The sequence below is a fragment of the Malus sylvestris genome, chromosome 17 (assembly GCF_916048215.2).
Source record: "Malus sylvestris chromosome 17, drMalSylv7.2, whole genome shotgun sequence".
NCBI lineage: Eukaryota > Viridiplantae > Streptophyta > Magnoliopsida > Rosales > Rosaceae > Malus > Malus sylvestris.
This window is the reverse complement of record NC_062276.1, coordinates 21,044,560-21,065,392: the sequence shown is the minus strand read 5'-3', so window position 1 is coordinate 21,065,392 and position 20,833 is coordinate 21,044,560. Positions and strand designations below refer to the sequence as shown.

Sequence of the window (20,833 nt, the reverse complement as noted above, 5' to 3'; positions counted from 1 at the left end):
TTCTTTTTTTTCAATTATAACATTTTTTTCTTTCAGTAACAGTAGTGGTCGTGCAATGTCGGTTCACTTAAGCTTTCAATCCAACCCATGTAGCGAGCTTTAGGTCAATGACTGCCAAACCACTAGGGCTTTAGGGCACTAGGTGTAGAACACCCCGAAGGACTTATTAACCCGAGCTGAAAAGGCTATGAAACCAACTAATCACCCTGCCCCATGCCAAAACTCTACTGTTTGACGCGAGAATCACTGCTGATTAGGCAGGACTGGCCCGGTTACTAGGCAAAACCTCGGGTGAGACAATTATTACTTTATTCTCAATAATAACTGATTTTACTTAAAACAAAAATTAAAAATTAAAAATAAACTTAGACTAAAAGCAAGTGTTTCAATCTCACTCCCCACAAACCATGTTGGTGTGATGTGCAAAGTTCAAAGGATAATTCATGAATTAGTGTCTAAGTAACGATAAATAGCAAAGACTCTAATGTGGGATTAATCTTTACCATGTCCATTTATTCTAACGTTTAAAATAATATATGGATATTAACTTAAATAGAATGAAAAATTTTAACTGACACAAAAAATTAAAAACCAAAAATGTTATTTCCCACCCCCAAACTTATGTCACACTTTGTCCTCAAGGTGTGGAAAAATAAAAGAAAATAAATTAACAACTTTACAAAGAAAACGAAATATTAAAACAAACACCAACTAAAGCTATGAATAAGTACAAAAATAGGACAAAGAAATGACCAAAACGACAGGACAAGGAACAAAATAAATAAAATAAAATAAAGATGAAAAGAATGCACCTAGGCTTGCATTGGAAACTAGCATGGCATGGCAAACGATGGATTCCTTTGCTTGAAAGGCATGCAGCTGGCATGCAAGTGGAAAGGATGTCAGTCAGGCAGACCACGCACCAAGCCCATGGGCACAACAGGCGTGCACCAAAAATTTAAAACATTGGATCCCCTTTTTAGAAAGGCATGCAGCTGGCATGCAGATTTAAAAAAAAAAAATTGTCAGTCATCAAACACAGAGCCCAAACGGCTATCTCCTCTCTCTACAAACCGTGTCCTAGGGAGCATAAAAACTGAGGATGCACCCACGTGTCAGGCATCAGGCAGGGGATTTCCATAGGATTCGAATGGAACGGTTAAGATCAACTTTACTTTTCTGAAGGCTTTGTAAACCGCAAGTCTCTCACATTTCAATAGAGACTGAAAGAAGTCTTTCATTTCTCTCATGGCTCCCATTTCATCTCTGCATCTCTCTCTCTCATGGCGTCTCAGAAACGCAAGATCAGTCTCTCTCAGTAAACAAACGGAAGAAAAGCTCTGTGTGTTTTCATCCCTCTTTATACAACCATTCCATTTTATTTTTTATTTTTTTATTTTTCAGCCCTCTCTCAGTTTCTTCCACATTTGTCCCTCCTTCTCTGTTTCTTCATCCTCGCGAAACGTTGCATCCGTGCTGCAACCAACAGCCCAGCGATCGACACACCTCCGTGTTTCTCGAACGCAACCATGACGACATGAGTGGAAAAACTGATGTTCAGGAAGGTAAATCTCTGCTCAAATCTTGTGGTTTCATTTTCAGATTTATGTGTATGAGTGAAAGGCAGCGAGATCTAACACATGCATGACGTTTTATCGGTGTGAGGACCCCCAATAGTTGCAAATCTGAGCCGATCTACACCACGCGCTTGTCTCTACGGAAACCTGAACCCCTTCAGCTTTTATGTGTAATTTGTGTGTGGGCACATGTTCTCGATCTGTCGATATTGAAGGTATAACACGCATCCCTGAACTTGTTCGAATGTCAGTAGTAATTTCATCAAAAGTTCTTCCAAAAAATGTTAGCAAAAACCCTATCATGTATATTCTTGTTTTACCATGGATTAGACGAACAACATACGGACTAAAATTAATATGACAAAGGTGGACTTAAAGGAATAAGAAATAAAAACAATTCATATGACCAAGAAAAAGGGAAAACATAAAACGTAGAGGACTCCAGATTTGATGAACAAATAAACAAAATGGATAATACCTGCAGACCTAGAATGACTTTCACAATGTTGTGTGTTTTAAGTGATACATAACATGGATCATGAAAATCAAAGTGTCATTAGTCTTTCTGTTGTGAACTGTGCAGGACAACAATTTGGTCACGGAACAAAGGGAGAACAGGACAGCTCGGACAGCACAGATCCACCTCCCATATGAAGGTAAAACTAGTCCGGGGTTGGGATGAGTCTGATTTGTAAAAATGATAGTTATGTCCTAGCATGGGTTCATTGTGTTGCTCTGTGTGCAGGGTATGTGGATCCATGATAGAGCCAAGGAAACAGAAGTAAACACACAAGCTCAACGGCTGAAAACAGCACAAGCCGCATGACCCAGATCGGTGCATCTAGGAGGTAAAATTCGAATCCCTGCAAGTGTAGTTGTTGTAGATCTGGTAATAATAACTGTACTCAGTTCTGTGGTGTATGGATTTGTGATTTAATTGTGCTTCCTCCATGCATCGCAAAACTGAGCTGCAGAAAATTAACTGCTCTAAATTCTGTTTTTGTGCTGGATCTGCAACAATCACCCCCAAACTTGCATCTGTGAATGACTTTTTATGTTGACTGCTTTAAATTTCCAGCATAGTGTAGATGTGGTTTGATGTGAACGTTAGACTTGCTGCTGGGTGCAGGATTCCAGCATAGGACGCGCTTTATTTTTCACTTATTTTTCACGTTTGCAACCTGCAATTAACCAATATGCGTTAAAAAAAATAAATAAATAAAATCAAATACACTGGGTAAATAAAATCAACCTGCAATCTTCCATTTTTTGAATTTTTCATTTTTTTTTCGTTATTATATATATATATATATATATATATTTTTTTTTTGTGTTTTTGTTAGTGAAAATAACGAAAATTAAAATGAGGAAAGAGTTTAGAAAAATTGGGTTGCCTCCCAATTAGCGCTTTATTTGAAGTCTGTAGCTAGACATTGCTGAAGTCCGGTGGCTAGATCACTGGTTCCTTCAGAGTCAAAGACTCGTATGCAGTATCGAACGGTGACTCCACGTATGGTTCCAGCCTGTGACCATTCACCTTGAATGCGTTGCCTTGAGCCTCATTAGTTATTTCAACTGCCCCATAAGAATAGATTTTAGTAACCAAATATGGCCCAGTCCAGCGAGATTTCAATTTCCCTGGAAACAGCTTTAGCCGTGAACTGAATAGCAGAACCTTTTGTCCTGGTTGAAATTCTTTTCGTAAAATTTGACTATCATGAAACGCCTTAGTTCTTTCCTTGTAGATGCGAGAACTTTCATAAGCACCCTGAAAAATTTCCTCCAGCTCATTGAGCTGCAATTTACGTTGTTCCCCAGCTGAGTTGTACGAAAAATTTAGCTCTTTAATTGCCCAGTAAGCCTTATGTTCAAGCTCCATAGGTAGATGACATGCTTTCCCATAAACGAGTAGAAATAGTGACATCCCAATAGGAGTCTTATAAGCTGTCCTGTAGGCCCACAATGCATCATTTAATTTTGAACTCCAATCTTTACGTGTTGAACCAATTGTTTTCTCCAAAATGCGTTTTAATTCTCTGTTTGAAACTTCCACTTGACCAGATGTCTGTGGATGATAAGGTGTAGCCACACGATGATTAATCCCATATTTTGCCAACAAATTAGCAAACGGTTTATTAATAAAATGCTTCCCCCCATCACTAATAATAACGCGTGGAATTCCAAAACGCAGAAATATAACCCCTTGGAGGAACTTCAGGACCACTGATCCTTGATTAGTTGGTGCTGCAATGGCCTCGACCCATTTAGAAACATATTCTACAGCAACTAAAATATAGTGGTTCCCATGGGAAGATGGAAATGGTCCCATGAAATCAATACCCCAAACATCAAATAATTCAACAATTAAAATACTTTGCTGGGGCATCTCATTCCTTTTGGACTGGTTGCCGACTCTTTGACACCTATCACAAGCCTTGCACCATTTATGTGCATCTTTAAAAAGTGTAGGCCAAAATAACCCACTTTGCAAAATTTTCTCTGCTGTTCTTTTCTTCCCAAAATGTCCCCCACAAGCAAAATGATGAGCAAACTTCAAAACACTTTCCTGTTCGGCTTCAGGAATACACCTGCGAATAATCTGGTCTGAGCAATACTTAAATAGGTATGGCTCATCCCATAAATAATGCTTGACATCTGATAAAAACTTCTTTTTCTGCTGCAACGTTAAATCTGGATGCACTACACCTTTAACCAAATAATTAACAATATCAGCGAACCATGGTGTACGAAATTGGACTGCAAATAGCTGTTCATCTGGAAAACTCTCCCTTAATGGTAGGGAATCCTCTTCGGAAGCTGTGGGAACAATTAATCTGGATAAATGGTTAGCCACCACATTTTCACTACCCTTTTTATCTTTGATTTCTAAGTCAAACTCTTGCAATAAAAGAATCCAACGAATCAATCGAGGCTTAGCATCTTTTTTAGACAAAAAATATTTCAAAGATGCATGATCTGTATAAACAATCACTTTAGCCCCAACTAAATACGAATGAAATTTTTCCAATGCAAAAACAACAGCCAACAATTCCTTCTCTGTGGTTGCATAGTTTAGTTGTGCATTATTGAGGGTTCGACTAGCATAATAAATAACTTGGGGAAGCCTATCTTTCCGCTGTCCAAGAACTGCTCCCACTGCATAATCTGATGCGTCACACATCAATTCAAAAGGTAGGCTCCAATTAGGTGCTGCAATAATAGGTGCTGTAGTAAGGAGTGTCTTTAACTTCTTGAAGGCCTCCAAACAAGCTTCATAAAAAACAAAAGGTGCATCCTTAGTCAATAAATTACACAATGGTCGGCTAATCTTGGAGAAATCCTTGATGAACCGTCTATAAAACCCGGCATGGCCAAGAAAAGAGCGAACACTCTTAACAGTTGTTGGGGGTGGCAACTTTTCAATTGCATCAATTTTAGCCTTATCAACTTTAATACCCCTGTTAGAAATCAAGTGGCCTAGGACAATTCCCTGCTTAACCATGAAATGACACTTTTCCCAATTTAAAACCAGGTTGGTCTTAATGCACCTTTCAAGAACTAGAGATAAATTCTGCAAACATTGGTCAAAAGAATCCCCAAAAACAGAAAAGTCATCCATAAATACCTCAACTACATGTTCAACTAACCCGGTAAATATGCTCATCATGCAACGCTGAAATGTGGCAGGTGCATTGCACAAACCAAAAGGCATTATTCTATATGCGAAAGTCCCAAAAGGACAAGTAAAGGTTGTCTTTTCTTGATCCTCAGGGGCAATTGGAATCTGGTTGTACCCTGAATAGCCATCCAAGAAACAATAGAAGGCACGACCAGCCAACCTTTCCAACATTTGATCAATGAATGGCAATGGAAAATGATCATTTCGAGTGCCTGCATTGATCTTTCTATAATCAACACACATACGCCACCCAGTAGTCAAACGAGTAGGCACAAGTTCATTATTATCATTCTTCATAACTGTAATACCAGAACGTTTTGGCACCACTTGAGTTGGACTAATCCACTTACTATATGAAATAGGATAGATCATCCCAGCATCTAAAAGCTTCATAACTTCATTACGAACAACTTCTTTCATAATTGGATTCAAACGACGTTGAGCGTCAATTGCAGGCTTTACTCCATCTTCCATCAAAATTTTATGCATACAAATTGTAGGGCTGATCCCTTTAATGTCAGCTATAGTCCAGCCAATTGCATCTTGATAACTCCTTAAAATGCGCAACAGTTTATCTTCTTCTGTTGATGATAAATCAGCAGCAATAATAACTGGCAGCGAAGAATCTATACCCAAATAAGCATATTTCAAGTATTCTGGAAGCACTCTTAACTCCAGTTTAGGTGGCTGTACCTTAGAAGGCTGCAACAGCTTTTTGGGTTCCCCCAAACTCTCAAAAACGTGCCTCCAACGTGGGGGTTGAAAAGGAACACTTTCCAAAGTTGAAACATACTCAAAAACCTCTTCATCTTCTGTATTTTTATTCTCAAACCCATGCAACACATTTAACAATGGATCAGATGTCAAACGTGGCATAATTTCAGCATGTAATAAGCTGTTAAGCACATCAACACGCATACAATCATGCACATCACCTGGCCTTTTAGTAGCTTCAAACAAACTGAGCACAACAGATTGATCTTGCACTCTAAGTGTAAGTGTTCCAGCCTCTACATCAATTAATGTTCTAGCTGTTGCCATGAAGGGGCGTCTCAAAATAATCGGTGTTTGCATATCTTCATCCATATCCAAAATCACAAAATCCGCAGGAAGATAGAGATTATCAACTTTAATAATTAGGTCTTCAATAATACCCCTTGGATAAGCAACTGAACGGTCCGCTAGTTGTAGAATAACTGATGTAGGCTTGATTTCTCCTTGTCCCAGTCTCTGAAAAACAGAAAAAGGCATTAAATTAATACTAGCACCTAAATCAATTAAAGCACGTTTAAAATGAGAATTTCCAATTGTGCATGAAATTGTAAAACTCCTTGGATCTTGTTTCTTCCGGGGCAACTTGTGAAGCAGAACAGCGCTGCACTGTTCTGTAAGAATCACTTTCTCAAAATCAACGAGCTTCTTTTTCTTTGTGCAAACATCCTTAAAAAACTTGGCATAAGACGAAATGTTTTTTATGGCATCAATTAACGGCAGAGTAATCTGAACCTTAGACAAAGTCTTCATAAAATCTGTCAATTGTTGATCTTTAACTTTAGGCTTCAACCGTTCGGGATAAGGTATAGGTGGCTCATAAACACGATCCACAACAATATCTGCACCATTTTCGGAACTGTTCAATGATTGTTCAGAATCTTTCGAATTGGCAGATTTTTCAACATTCCCCGAATCTGTTTTTGGCTGTGAAGCCACCCGCGAATTTTGAATGCAATTTTCATCCCTGTTATCAAAACTTTTGCCGAAACGTAGAACTCTAACTGCCTTGCAATCTGCACCTCCCCTTGGATTTGGTTCGGTTTGGCTGGGAAATGTACCACCTGCCCTCCCAGAAACCTGCAAAGCAATCTACCCCATCTGTTTTTCCATGTTTTTCACTGTTGCCTGTAGATTTTGAATTTCTTGAGTGGTAGTATTTGCTAATTTTTCAATTGCAACCTCCCAAGCAGCCTTAGGTGCAGCAGGTTGCTGTACCTGTTGTTGAAATTAAGGCCTAGTGTGTTGTTCCTTGTCCCACCTTAGATTAGGATGATCTCTCCAACTTGGGTTGTAGAAATTAGAATACGGGTCATATCGGGGGCGCTGGAAATTGTTAAATGCGTTAACCTGCTCTGCTGTAAAATTTGGAGAAACATCTTTATGTGGGCAGCTCATAAAATCGTGAGTTATCATGTTGCAAATGCTGCAGGCAGCTTGTAAGGGCTACTGTACAGCAACCTGGGAACTTGGTATTCTCTGTAATAACATGTCAAATTTTGCATCAAGCCTTTTCTCCATTTTTTCAATTTGTGCTGTAACATACGGAGAGCCGTTAGACATCTCAAAAACAGATCTAGATTGTGGCTGCTCAACTGCCCACTGCTGAGTATCTGCTGCCATTTTTTCAAATAACAAACAAGCCTCTTGTGCATTTTTATCTTTGTACGAACCTCCGCATGAAGCGTTGACAAGAGTTTTTGTAGTCATATTCAACCCTCTGAAAAATATGTGTATTTGATCAGTAGTGTTAATACCCGAATGTGGACATTTTCTAATCAACTCTTTAAACCGCTCCCACGCCTCATGAAACTCCTCATTTGGTTTTTGGGCAAAAGATAAAATCTGAGTTCTCATGTCAAGAGTCTTAGAAGCCGGATAATACTTGTTTAAAAAATTTTCACTGAGTTGGGCCCAAGTACTAATACTTCCAGATGGGAGTGTGAGGAGCCATCTCCTTGCTTGATCTTTTAGTGTCTATGGAAACAAACGCAGCTTAATAGATTCGGCTGAAAATCCCCTTACCAAAATGTTTTTGCACCCCATTAAAAATTCTGCAATGTGCATGTTAGGATCATCAGATGATAACCCATGAAACGTAGGTAGAATATTCAACATGTGCTGCTTTATTTCAAATGCAGACCCTTCCTCCACTGCCGGATAAGTAATGCAACTTGGTATATTTGTGGTATGAGCTGTTAGTGAATCACCCAGGGGTAGACCAGCTTCTGGAATTACAAATGCCATTTTTTCTTTGCTGTGCAGGTCTTCAGAATTTAAAGACTGTAGAAAAATTCCCTGCAGAGGAGGAACCCGTTGCAAATTTTGCTCTCTGCGTCTCCTCCTTAGATTCTGCTCAAGTTCTGGATCAAGTGGAATAAATTTCTGCACTGCTGAACGGGTGCTGACCATGCACAGATTTATGAAATCTGCACTGCTGTACTATTGTAATATGTAAAAATAAAATAAAAATGAAATTAATTATATATATATATATATATAAACAGCAATAACTAATTGAAAATCTGATTCGTAGGGATTATTTTAAATAATCCAAGGCAACGGCGCCATTTTCTTGATAGGGATTTTACTACTCATGTGAACGAGCTTAAATCTCCTATTTTACTTGCAAGAATCACAAGGTTATTGTAGTATAAACGGATCTCGCAAGGTCGTCTCCACAGGGACTATTAAATAATTCGAAACTAATCAGATTTCATTTAATTATTGTAAAATAGAAGTTGAGGTGATTGATTTTATAACCTAATTAAAATAAAAACGAAATTAATGAATTAAAATAAACAATCTACAATATTAGAGCTAGAGAGAAGAAAACAGTTTTGGGAGAATAAAATTAAGAAAGCACTAGGGTTCTACCATCACCTAACAATCCTATGAATTTTTACCCATTACTTATGATCTATACATGCCACTTTGAAGGTTAGATTTTCCTAATTCATATTCTACTTGGAACCTCCAACATAGAACGTATATCTAACATGCAACCCGTCCGGACGTTTGGATCAAATTTGAACATGAAAGACTCATTATGCTTTATGAAAATCCTTTGAAAAACCATGCAATCCTTAAGACGCGATATTCATCCTAAGTGAAATTACAATTATTAATCACAAGAAGCTAGCATCAATTTCAGGGAACCTTCCGACCAAAATTGCATCAAATTACTTTTCTAAAGATCCTAATGGTGATCAAGCATTAAGACAATTAGATAGTTTTTTATCTCGGTGATTAACAATTCAAAGTATGCATGCAATCAATCATAAGCAATTAAATAAAAATCACATATTCATGCTAAGGCTCAAGGTTTCGCCCTAGCAATAGAAATTAGTTCCCCATATTCATAATTGAAATCATAGAAAATATATTCAAGAAAATGATTGAAAACACCTTCAAGTAAAAAGTCTCCAAAACCCTAACAAATATCTCTGTCTCCAAAATTGCATAAAAGAAACGTCAAGAAAAATGGTAGACGGCCAAGCAATATATCTGCTCAGCCTCCACCAAACCCTAGGAAACTAAAAATTAATAATCCCCCCAAAAAAACTTAGGAAACATAACCCTAAATTAAATGATAAAATTCGTCTAAAATCTGAACAGCCACGTTTTGACCCATAAGCTGCTCCAAAACTGGCCCAATGTAGCTAGATTTAATGTTTGGGATATGTTGAACACTTTTCCAGAAGGCCACGAACCCATCCGAGGTCATCTTGGACTCCAAAAACGCAATTTAAGCCCAAAAACGTCATTTTCCAGCACTGCGCACCGCTTCTTTATTTTATCACCAGAAAATAACCGCTTGGTCGAAAAATCCCAAATTTTGATACGATCACGATAAGTGACTAACGAACGTCCTCCAACTGGAATTACTCCAAAATTCGTCCATTTGGTCCTGTTTTGCTCCAGAGGAAGTCGAAAGTCCTATATTGAAAATACAATTCAAAGTATCAAAATTCTTCCAAAATATTAACCAAAATATACTAAGATTAGGGTAAAATATATAATATAAAATCTACTCATCAAGTCTCTGTCAAAACCACAGTACTTAGATGTGCAACATAGCCATCTTCAATCAAGCTCCACAAATCATGAGATACAAAAATTGTTCTCAACTTTGTCCTCCAGAAGTCGTGGTTCACCCACTAAAGATAGGAGTTCGAATCTCACCACTGCTACTTGAACCAGCCATGAATTTGAAAAATTTTGATTATAGGGTTTCACTTAGAATTTTCCCCCTTTTTGAGAATAAAAAAACGCCCCACTCTTTGATCAGATTGGCTCTGATACCATGTTGGTATTTAGACAATCTTTCATCATTAATAAAACTTGAATAAAATGATAAAGATTGAAAATCAAAGAAACAAAGTGCTTTGGAAACAGAGGGATGATGCTTTTTATAAAAACAGAGATCTGATCTTTTCATTCATATATTTCTGATATATATGGCTCAATACATAAGCCGACTGAAGTAATTGGGTCGACTGATAAAGAGAATGGGTTGACTGATAAAGGCAACAGTCAGCCCTTTTACACAGAATTGAGTCGACTGAAAAACGTTACAAATTACATAAAAGGACATCAGAAATTAGACAGCAAACAGAAGCAAAGAATTAACTTTAACAATACAAACTTCCATATGAGAGAAAAGATTAAGAATTTACCAAAAGATATTCAATATATTTATCTGAAGAAAGAAATAAATGTGGATATTGTTTTTCCGCATTGAATTACTTAGCCCATCACCCTAGATCAATACCAGAAATAAATGTTCATATAATCAAACAAAATGTTTCACCCTCAAGTAGTTTCCCCTTCTTTTTCACGAAAGCAACTATTAATTTATCATAATTTAGACCATTTAGAATTTCTTCGGTTATAACCTTGCCAATCACTTTTGGGTTACTCTTAGATTATGGGGTCTTAGATTCCTTAGATTCCTTAATCATTCCTTACACAGATCAGGACTTTCTCCTATCTGTATTTCCAGAAAGGCTGGTGATGAGTATTAAACAACATGTTAAAAATCTGAGTCTCGTGGCATATTTTTGTTCTTTCCTTTTGCTTTGCCAGGCTGTGGCATCTTATCATTTTCTTTGTTAATAAAATTTTATTATTTTCTGATTCCTACCTTACGTGGAAATCACTTTGGTCTGTGTGGTTGAGAGATGGGTTCTCGGTGAACTCCTCAACGATATAAATAAAGGATGATTTTGCATTAGCAGATGTTTAGAATTCATAGCAAGTAACTTTACTTGAAATCTTCTGAATTCCACCCAAAACGTGTGTCTTTCAGGAGTGTTTTTAAGGTAAGTTTGTAAAATCTTAGCTTTTCAAGGGACTTCCCGAAAGAGAAAATCCTCAGTAAACTCTGTATATAATTTTCTTGTTTTAACGAAGTACTTTTGCTTGAGTGCTATGAATACTTAATTAATCTTTATGAATCTTGACCTTGTATTACTCTTTTGTTCTTACGAAAATCAATCGGTTATGTTTTTCTGCACAACTAATATCTCCGAGTCTTTTACCTTAAAATGACCATTGCTGCTAATAAGCTTTGTCTAGGTCTATTTAGGCGCTAATAGAACATGTATGAAAGGTGCCGGAATTTTCATGAACTGTGGTTATATTAGTAATAAGAACACTTAAAGAATAATTCTAGATAAATTTTCATTAAAACTCAAGTAAGATATTTTCTTATTACTAAGATATTACTTATTTGAGAAAAAAAAAATGAGAAGTATCGAGTTGGACTTACAACTAAACGACTCAAGCATTTACTTCAAATTTATGAGTGCAGAACCAAAATATAATACTCATTGCACCTATGATGATAATCAGATTAAACATCTCAGAAGATGGATATTTATACTCCAGACTTCTTTAGAAGAATATAGAATAGAAGAACTTTTTCAGTTAGAATCATTAGAAGACTTGGTGATTTCGACTATAACATTCAAATTAAAGTAGAGCTTTTGCAGTTAATCAATTCAAAAAGGAAAATAAGAGAATGGACAAAAGAATTATCTAAATTAGCAATATGAATTTCGCATGATCATCTAGAGCGCTAGTAAAATCTAATCCAAATTATATTAGATAAAGTAATAACAGTTTGTATAACAAAGGGAAAGAACTTGTAAGAATAGAAGAAGAAATAAATACTGAAAGAGAAGCAGAAGCTTTTAGAAATAATACGTTATATCTTTTTTCTTTTTTTTTTGAACAAAAATATCTTATATCTTTTGAATCCTGAAAATTGGTATAAAAGAGGGGAGTGGTTTAGCCAAAGTAAATTATACAGTCATTATCAAGAATAGATAATAAGAGCAGTAGACAAAAAGGATGTAAGTAGAATTAATTTAATAACTAAAGAATTTTACGACGAAATAGATAGATAATATATATAATTTAATACATCTTGGAAGGATAGTAGTAGGAGTCAAAAGTTTAACCAGACCACAATTAGGAGTGAAGGTTTAATAAGTATCTTAGATACAGACATAGACAACTAGATGCAGTTACAATCGAAATGATGGAAATTGATATGTCAGAAAATGCTAGAGTAGTCCATTGTCAACTACGATTTATGCTCCCATGTAAAGGCTTTTACAAAGATCTTCATATTTCTGTAAAATCGATAAGATACGATATGATAGAAAATAAAGATAATTTACAATTATGCGTAGGCTTTATATGAAAATTACAAGTTAATAGCAATAGTAAAACAAGACTAGATTTAATAAGAATCTAGATATATTTGAAAGTAAGGGTATTTCAGCAATCAAAGCTAAAAAGGCCGATACGTTAAAATTAGAAGAACTAGAATGAGATGTATCAAATATTTTAGGAGATGCTAATATAAGAGACCCTACAAAATTGCATTTATATACGCTATTCAACACGTATAGGCCAAGCAGACAAATTAATAATGAAGAAGAATCTGATCAAGAAGAGATGTATGAGTTCTATAGCTATTATCCACAGAATTTATTTCTTAGTCATCCTAGACAACTTCGGTGTGATACTGAAGCCGGTGTGATTTTGGAATTTTTCTAATTTCTCTATTAAAGTGATTCGAATACACTTTTAGTCTGATGGTTTCCGAAGGCCGGAGTGAATCCGGTGAATCCGGATCTCTTCTATTCTCTATGCCTTCATATAATTCTAAATACTATCATCCTACATCCCTCAATATTTGAACGATGTGTTGCGAACAATTATTTGATTCTATTTGCATGTGTTTATCCCTTCATATTTCTTTATCCCTTCAATTTTGTGATCCTATTTGCTCTATGGAAAGAGGTGGAAGGTTGTGGGTATTCAACGTCAGCAGATGAGAAAGATGATTTTCGCAGCAGTGGATGAGGAAGATGAGGAAGTTAAAAAACAAAAAAATCGAAACAAATATGGCAGCCATAGGAATGTAGAGCTTGATATATAGTAGCTGCAGTGACATTGGATGATGATGAATCCTCTTCTTTTCATATGGTCGAATCAAGGGAATGTATTGAGTTGTTAAATCATTGAATTAGAGGAACAGATTAGGCTATTACGCTGCTTCTAAAATTAAATAAATTATAACGCAAAAAAATTATGGCAGCCATGGTATCTGATCTAGGGATCCTTGTGATCAGATATGGTTAAGGTTTATTAGGTGTGTGATTCTCATCATCAATCATACTTTTTTTTAAGAGAAATCAGCTATAGGCATGTCGATGTCATTGAAATCACTAAAACAATAATAAATAAATAAACTAAATCTTACCTCATTTGAAGGAAAGGGGATCGTATAACTTGTAAGGATTGCAAAGTTATACCAGGAGAGAGCGTGGCTAATCAACATCGCTTGTTGGTGATGGATGTACATATCAAAAGAGTAAGACAAAAGAACAAGACTTGGAAGTGCCCAAGGACTAGATGGTGGAATCTAAAAGAAGAAAAACAAGCCATTTTCAAAGAGAAGGTAATCACCCAATGTGTGTGGGATAGAGAGGGGGAAGCTAGCCAAATGTGGGATTCCATGGCTAGTTGTATCCGAAAAGTAGCAAAAGAGGTATTAGGAGAGTCCAAGGGCTTTGCCCCACACCAAAAGGAATCTTGGTGGTGGAATGAGGAGGTACAAACAAAGGTGAAGGCTAAGAAGGAATGTTGTAAAGCCTTATACAAGGAGAGGACCGATGAAAATGGTGAAAGGTATAGAAAAGCGAAGCAAGAGGCGAAGAAAGCTGTCAGAGAAGCTAAGTTAGCGGCTTACGACGATATGTATAAACGACTAGATACCAAAGAAGGAGAGTTGGATATCTATAAACTATCTAGAGCAAGGGAAAAGAAGACAAGGGACCTAAACCAAGTGAGGTGCATCAAGGATGAGGATGGAAAGGTTCTTGCTACAGAGAACGCGGTTAAAGACAGATTGAGAGGTTATTTTCATAATCTCTTCAATGAAGGACATGAAATGAGTGCTTCTTTAGGGGAGTTGAGTAACTCAGAAGAGTGTAGAAACTACTCTTTTTATCGTCGAATCCGGAAGGAAGAAGTGGTTGTAGCTTTGAAGAAGATGAAGCATAAAAAAGCAATAGGCCCAGACGATATACCAATCGAAGTGTGGAAACTTTTGGGAGAGACAGGTATAACATGGCTCACTGACCTTTTCAATAGGATTTTGAAAACGAAGAAGATGCCAAATGAGTGGCGAACGAGCACTTTGGTGCCTATCTACAAGAATAAGGGCGACGTACAAAATTGCATGAACTATAGGGGTATTAAGCTAATGAGTCATACAATGAAGCTCTGGGAGAGAGTCATTGAGCATAGATTGAGGCAAGAGACACGGGTTTCGGACAACCAATTCGGGTTCATGCCAGGGCGCTCAACCATGGAGGCAATCTATCTCTTACGAAGATTGATGGAAAGATATAGAGATGGGAAAAAAGATTTACACATGGTCTTTATAGATTTGGAAAAAGCGTATGATAGGGTCCCAAGAGACATTCTTTGGAGGATTTTAGAGAAGAAAGGAGTACGAGTAGCATATATCCAAGCTATAAAGGATATGTATGAAGGAGCAAAGACTGCCGTAAGAACTCATGAAGGACAAACCGAAAGCTTTCCCATAACTGTAGGATTACATCAAGGCTCATCCTTAAGTCCTTACCTTTTTGCGTTGGTAATGGATGAGTTAACAGGACATATTCAAGATGATATTCCTTGGTGTATGCTTTTCGCAGACGATATAGTGTTGATAGATGAAACTCAGGAAGGGGTAAATGCAAAGCTTAACCTTTGGAGAGAAGTGTTGGAATCTAAAGGTCTTCGCCTAAGCCGATCAAAGACAGAATATATGGAGTGCAAGTTCAGTGCAAATGGAGGCCAAAACGAGTTAGGGGTGAGGATCGGAGATCAAGAAATACCAAAGAGCGACCGTTTTCGTTACCTAGGATCTATCTTGCAAAAGAACGGAGAATTAGATGGAGATCTCAACCATAGAATACAAGCTGGATGGATGAAGTGGAAGAGTGCATCCGGCGTGTTATGTGACCGCCGTATGCCACTGAAGCTCAAGGGAAAATTTTATAGGACGGCAATAAGGCCGGCGATGCTGTATGGCACAGAATGTTGGGCGGTGAAACATCAACACGTACACAAAATGGGTGTAGCGGAGATGAGGATGCTTCGTTGGATGTGTGGGCACACGAGAAAGGATAAGATTAGGAATGAGGATATCCGGGGTAAAGTAGGAGTAGCCGAAATTGAAGGAAAGATGAGAGAAAATCGGTTACGGTGGTTTGGACATGTGCAAAGAAGGCCTACTGACGCTCCGATTAGAAGATGCGACTATGGGACAGAGGTTCAGGGCCGAAGGGGTAGAGGAAGACCTAGGAAAACTTTGGAAGAGACTCTAAGAAAAGACTTAGAGTACTTGGATCTAACGAAGGACATGACACATGATCGAGCACAATGGCGTTCTAAGATTCATATAGCCGATCCCACTCAGTGACTTGGATTTTCCAAGTCTCCAACCGAGAAGTTTTCCTCACTCGGAAAATTAAGGGAACACTACCCCAACCTACATGCTCCACTCAGAAAGCTTCAACATACAAGCTTCAACAAAAGAAAATTCAAAGAACTTAGCGAAGAAGGCTTTGGTGTATCTAACACAATACGTTGAAATGAAGGAAAGCTTATTTATTGATATCCCCGATAAGCTACAAATATGTACATATACATGAGTCAAAATAAACACACAAGAGGGAGCCTTCACAAAGGTTGCTTAGGAGAAGTCTCAGCAGTCGGTAGAGCCCCAGAAAGAGAAGGCACCGGAGGGGGATCATTTGGAGCCTCAGTACTGGACAGAACCCTAGAAGGAGGAGGCATCAGAGGTTGATCATTTGGAGCTTCATTACGCGGTACAGCCCCAGAAGACGAAGGCAATAAATGCCTTTGGAACAAACCCACAAATCTCTGATGATCAAGTAAAACCTGACCATCAATTTCCTTCATCTGGTCAAGCTTCCTCTTCATATTTGTAGCATAGTCATGTGCGAGCCGGTGCAACTGTTTATTCTCATGCTTGAGCCCTCTAATCTCCTGTTTGAGACTCATCACTTCAGCCGCCAATGATTCAACTTGGCGGGTTCGAGCAAATAGGCGTTGGGCCATATTAGACACAGAACCTGCACACTGAACACTGAGAGCCAGCGAATCCTTAACAGCTAACTCATCAGACCGTTTGGAAAGTAGTCTGTTATCTTTGGGAGTGAGAAGGTTCCTGGCCACCACCGCAGCGGTCATATCATTCTTCATCACGGAATCCCCAACGGTAAGAGGACCAGTAGGGGAGACGAATGATGGGCGCCATATGTTGTCTGGAGAAGGCGGGGCTGCCTCTTCAACAAGGTTCAAGTCAAAACGACGGTCGGAGGGGCCAGACATTTTCAAAGGTGTTGAAGAGAGAAGAGGTCGGACAAATCAAGATCTTAGAAATGCAAGAATGAAGCTTCTACTGGTGGAGATTCAAGTGTGCTTTGGAACTTAATGCCAGCCCCTATAAAAATCTGCACTCGACGGAGCTTCAGAAATCGAAGAGGCGCCTGCTCAGAAATCGAAGAGGCGTTTGCTTTCTCAAAAGCTGGGCTGCTTAGAGATCACGAGGGTTGATCTCAGAAATCGAAGAGGCGTTTGCTTTCTCAAAAGTTGGGCTGCTCAAAGACCTCGAAGGCTGATCTCAGAAATCGAAGAGGCGCTCGCTTTCTCAAAAGCTGGGCTCCCCAGAGACCACGAGGGCCGATCTCAGAAATCGAAGAGGCACCTACTTTTCCAGCCTTGTCAGCACCTGTCACACGCACACTCAGCTTTGCGAAAATTATGGGCATTCTGTCGAAGACTTCTGGGGAAGTAGAAAACACATGAATCTTATTGTTCAATCACCCACTTCCCACACGCAACAATAGCTCATGGGTACCACAGATAACTTTGCCAAAGTTCTCTGCCAAAGTTGAGCACGTGAAGCTTGCAACTCTTACTACATCGCTCTGACCAAGAAGGGTAAAAGAATAGCAAAGAAACAGCACTAACAAAGTTTAGACCCATAAATTTTGAAGGTCTAGCTACCATATTATTACCCACAAGGGTAAAGGAACAGTACCACTGCTGGATAATTGGAAAGTCCTTGTGTGTCAACCTCTGTGCTTCGTGGCAAGGTAGACTAGCAAACATGCCCAACCTTTACTCACATTCGAGAAAACACTCCCAATAAGATTGCTTGCTCCAAAATCGAAGAGGCACCGTCCTCCGAATCTCGAGAGCCAGACTCTCAACATGACTACTTTCTTAAAAATCGAAGAGAGGGTAAAGGAACAGTACCATTGCTGGATAATTGGAAAGTCCCTGTGTGTCAACCTCTGTGCTTCATGGCAAGGTAGACTAGCAAACATGCCCAACCTTTACTCACATTCGAGAAAACACTCCCAACAAGATTGCTTGCTCCAAAATCGAAGAGGCACCGCCCTCCGAATCTCGAGAGCCAGACTCCCAACCTGATTACTTTCTCAAAAATCGAAGAGACACTGCTCTCCGAATCTCGAGAGCCAGACCCACAGCATGATTGCTTTCTCAAAAATCGAAGAGGCATCGTTCTTCGAATCTCGAGAGCCAGATACCACAGACCACTTTTTCAAAGTGCTCTGACAGAGTTAAAACATGTGAAACTGGCAGCTCCCACTACCGTGCTATGACCAAGCAGGGTAAAGGAATAGCATTACTACTTGTTAGGGAGACTCCTATATATGTCGACCTCCATCCCCAACAGACAGGCAGACCTGCAAAAATGCTCAACCCTTCATCATATCTGAGAGGGCACTCCCAACGAAGCCTTTCGAAATATTCAGCTTTCTTTCCCCCCGATAATACCTCTGCAAACAAGCTATACTAGAGCAAGAATATCTCATATCATCAGGGTTAAAAGCAAGAGTATCACATATCATGCTTTTTCCCTGTCTTTTCCTTTGGCCTTGTTTTTACCTGCAAGACAAGGAGAAAGAGAGCAATCAGTCAGCACTTGGAATCAAGCTTCCAGCCAGGAACTGACTGCCTGGAACCCCTTACCTGATTACTTACCTGGCATTGCTCTCGAGTACTCATCTTCAACATCTTATGTTTCCAGGGAAGATTCCGCATCTGCTTGAGGAACAAATAGGGCAAGTGCGAAGGATACAAGGAAGCATGTGGAGACAAGCGTAACAGCACACGTGCCGATACATCCATTACTCTGTCAAAAGCAAAAGTATCCCATATCAGCAGGGTGGAACGTACTCTAGATTTGATGGACTTGTTTTGACCCTCAAATTCTTCAGTCGGCCTTATACTCTGGAGGAAACCAGAAAATCCTCCAGCTCAGTTCAAGAATAAGCCTGTGGAAAGTTACTTCTTCAAAAGCAAAAGTATCTCATATCATCTCTTCTCATTTTTCTTCTCATTTTTCTTCTCTTTATCCTTCATGCTGCTGCAAGATGGGGAGAAGGTGAACAATCAGTCGGAGCTCTGATTGCTTACCTTGTCTGTCACCTCTTTCAGCAGACCCCCTAGCTCGGCGACTTGGGGGACTCTTACTACATGGTTTGTATCGCGCTTGACCAAGCCTGAAACTACAAGTAAGCTTCAAGTGAAATTGATACATTACCTTGTGCATCTCCACCAGTTAAAGATACCACCCCTGGATGGAGGAAGAGTACTTCCAGAGAAGATGCCACATCTACCTATGAGACAGATAAGGCAAGTCAAGACGACACCACACTCCGATACTTAGAAGTTTCGTGATTACGAGATCATTCTCCCACAATATTTCCTAATGTCATTTGTACTAAATCATTCACTTGTACTCACTAAATGAGAGCTTGAACCTATGTACTTGTGTAAACCCTTCACAATTAATGAGAACTCTTCTATTCCGTGGACGTAGCCAATCTGGGTGAACCACGTACATCTTGTGTTTGCTTTCCTATCTCTATCCATTTATATACTTATCCACACTAATGACCGGAGCAATCTAGCGAAGATCACAAAAAGCGACCGTTTTCGCTACCTAGGATCTATCTTGCAAGAGAACGGAGAATTAGATGGAGATCTCAACCATAGAATACGAGCTGGATGGATGAAGTGTAAGAATGCATCCGGCGTGTTGTGTGACCGTCGTAGGCCACTGAAGCTCAAGGGAAAATTTTATAGGACGGCAATAAGGCCAGCGATGTTGTATGACACATAATGTTGGGCGGTGAAGCATCAACACGTACACAAAATGGGTGTAGCGGAGATGAGGATGCTTCGTGGGATGTGTGGGCACACGAGAAAGGATAAGATTGGGAATGAGGATATCCGAGGTAAAGTAGGAGTAGCCGAAATTGTAGGAAAGATGAGAGAAAATCGGCTCCGGTGATTTGGACATGTGCAAAGAAGGCCGAATGACGCTCCGGTTCGAAGATGTGACTACGGGACAGAGGTTCAGGGCCGAAGGGGTAGAGGAAGACCTAGGAAAACTTTGGAAGAGACTCTAAGAAAAGACTTAGAGTACTTGGATCTAACGGAGGACATGACACAAAACCGAGCGCAATGGCATTCTAGGATTCATATAGCCGACCCCACTTAGTGGGAAAAGGCTTTGTTGTTGTTGTTGTTGTTACCTCATTTGAAGCTTCTAAAATGTCGATTTCATGTTTTTTTTTTCAATTAACGTGTTTGTAGTTTCATTAGTTAGGGTTTTGTTCTAGAAGGGTGAGTATGGTTTTAAGGGGTGAAGAAGAAAGATAGAACTTGGGTTATACACGTTAAAAGTAATTTGGAGCGTATGTAAATAATTATTATTTTTTAAACCTTATGAGGCCAAAATTGCTATTGCATATTAAATTTTAATGTTGGGTGTATTAAACATATTGTGGGGTACTAATATAAAAGCTAAAATCTATCTATACTTTACTGCACTTTTCTGATGACGTTTGGGACATGATCTAATTTTTCATATTTCACCCTTAGGGAGAAAGGGCGTGGACTGCCTCATAATGAACTAACAATAATGTGGTTCAAATTCGCTTTCGATGAGAATCAAACTTAAGACCTCTCACTTAGGTTTTGAAATTATATCAATTTATATATTTTCCTTGTTTGAACGTCTACTCCCCATTGAATTGATGAGATTTTTATGTCAAAATGACCCAATTAATATGGGAGTAGGATTCTCTTCCCCATTTTTCCCTCCCCTTCCCTCCTCTCCTATTTGAACCGTTACAGTTAAGCCAAATCA

General features: G+C 38.7%; 1 long non-coding RNA gene and 1 other non-coding gene across 3 annotated transcripts; both read left to right on the top strand.

The window, feature by feature from the left end:
* Positions 1–1,264: 1,264 nt before the first annotated feature.
* LOC126609629 (uncharacterized) lies at positions 1,265–2,648 on the top strand. 2 transcript variants are annotated; one of them, XR_007618215.1, is made up of 4 exons: positions 1,265–1,565; positions 1,678–1,792; positions 2,161–2,233; positions 2,323–2,648. It is a non-coding gene; the product is annotated as an uncharacterized LOC126609629 (long non-coding RNA). The 2 variants fall into 2 exon arrangements; XR_007618214.1 differs by having other exon boundaries at positions 1,265–1,792.
* A 5,134-nt stretch (positions 2,649–7,782) lies between these two features.
* LOC126612704 (small nucleolar RNA R71) lies at positions 7,783–7,887 on the top strand. Its single transcript, XR_007619271.1, has one exon. It is a non-coding gene; the product is annotated as a small nucleolar RNA R71 (small nucleolar RNA).
* Positions 7,888–20,833: the final 12,946 nt, after the last annotated feature.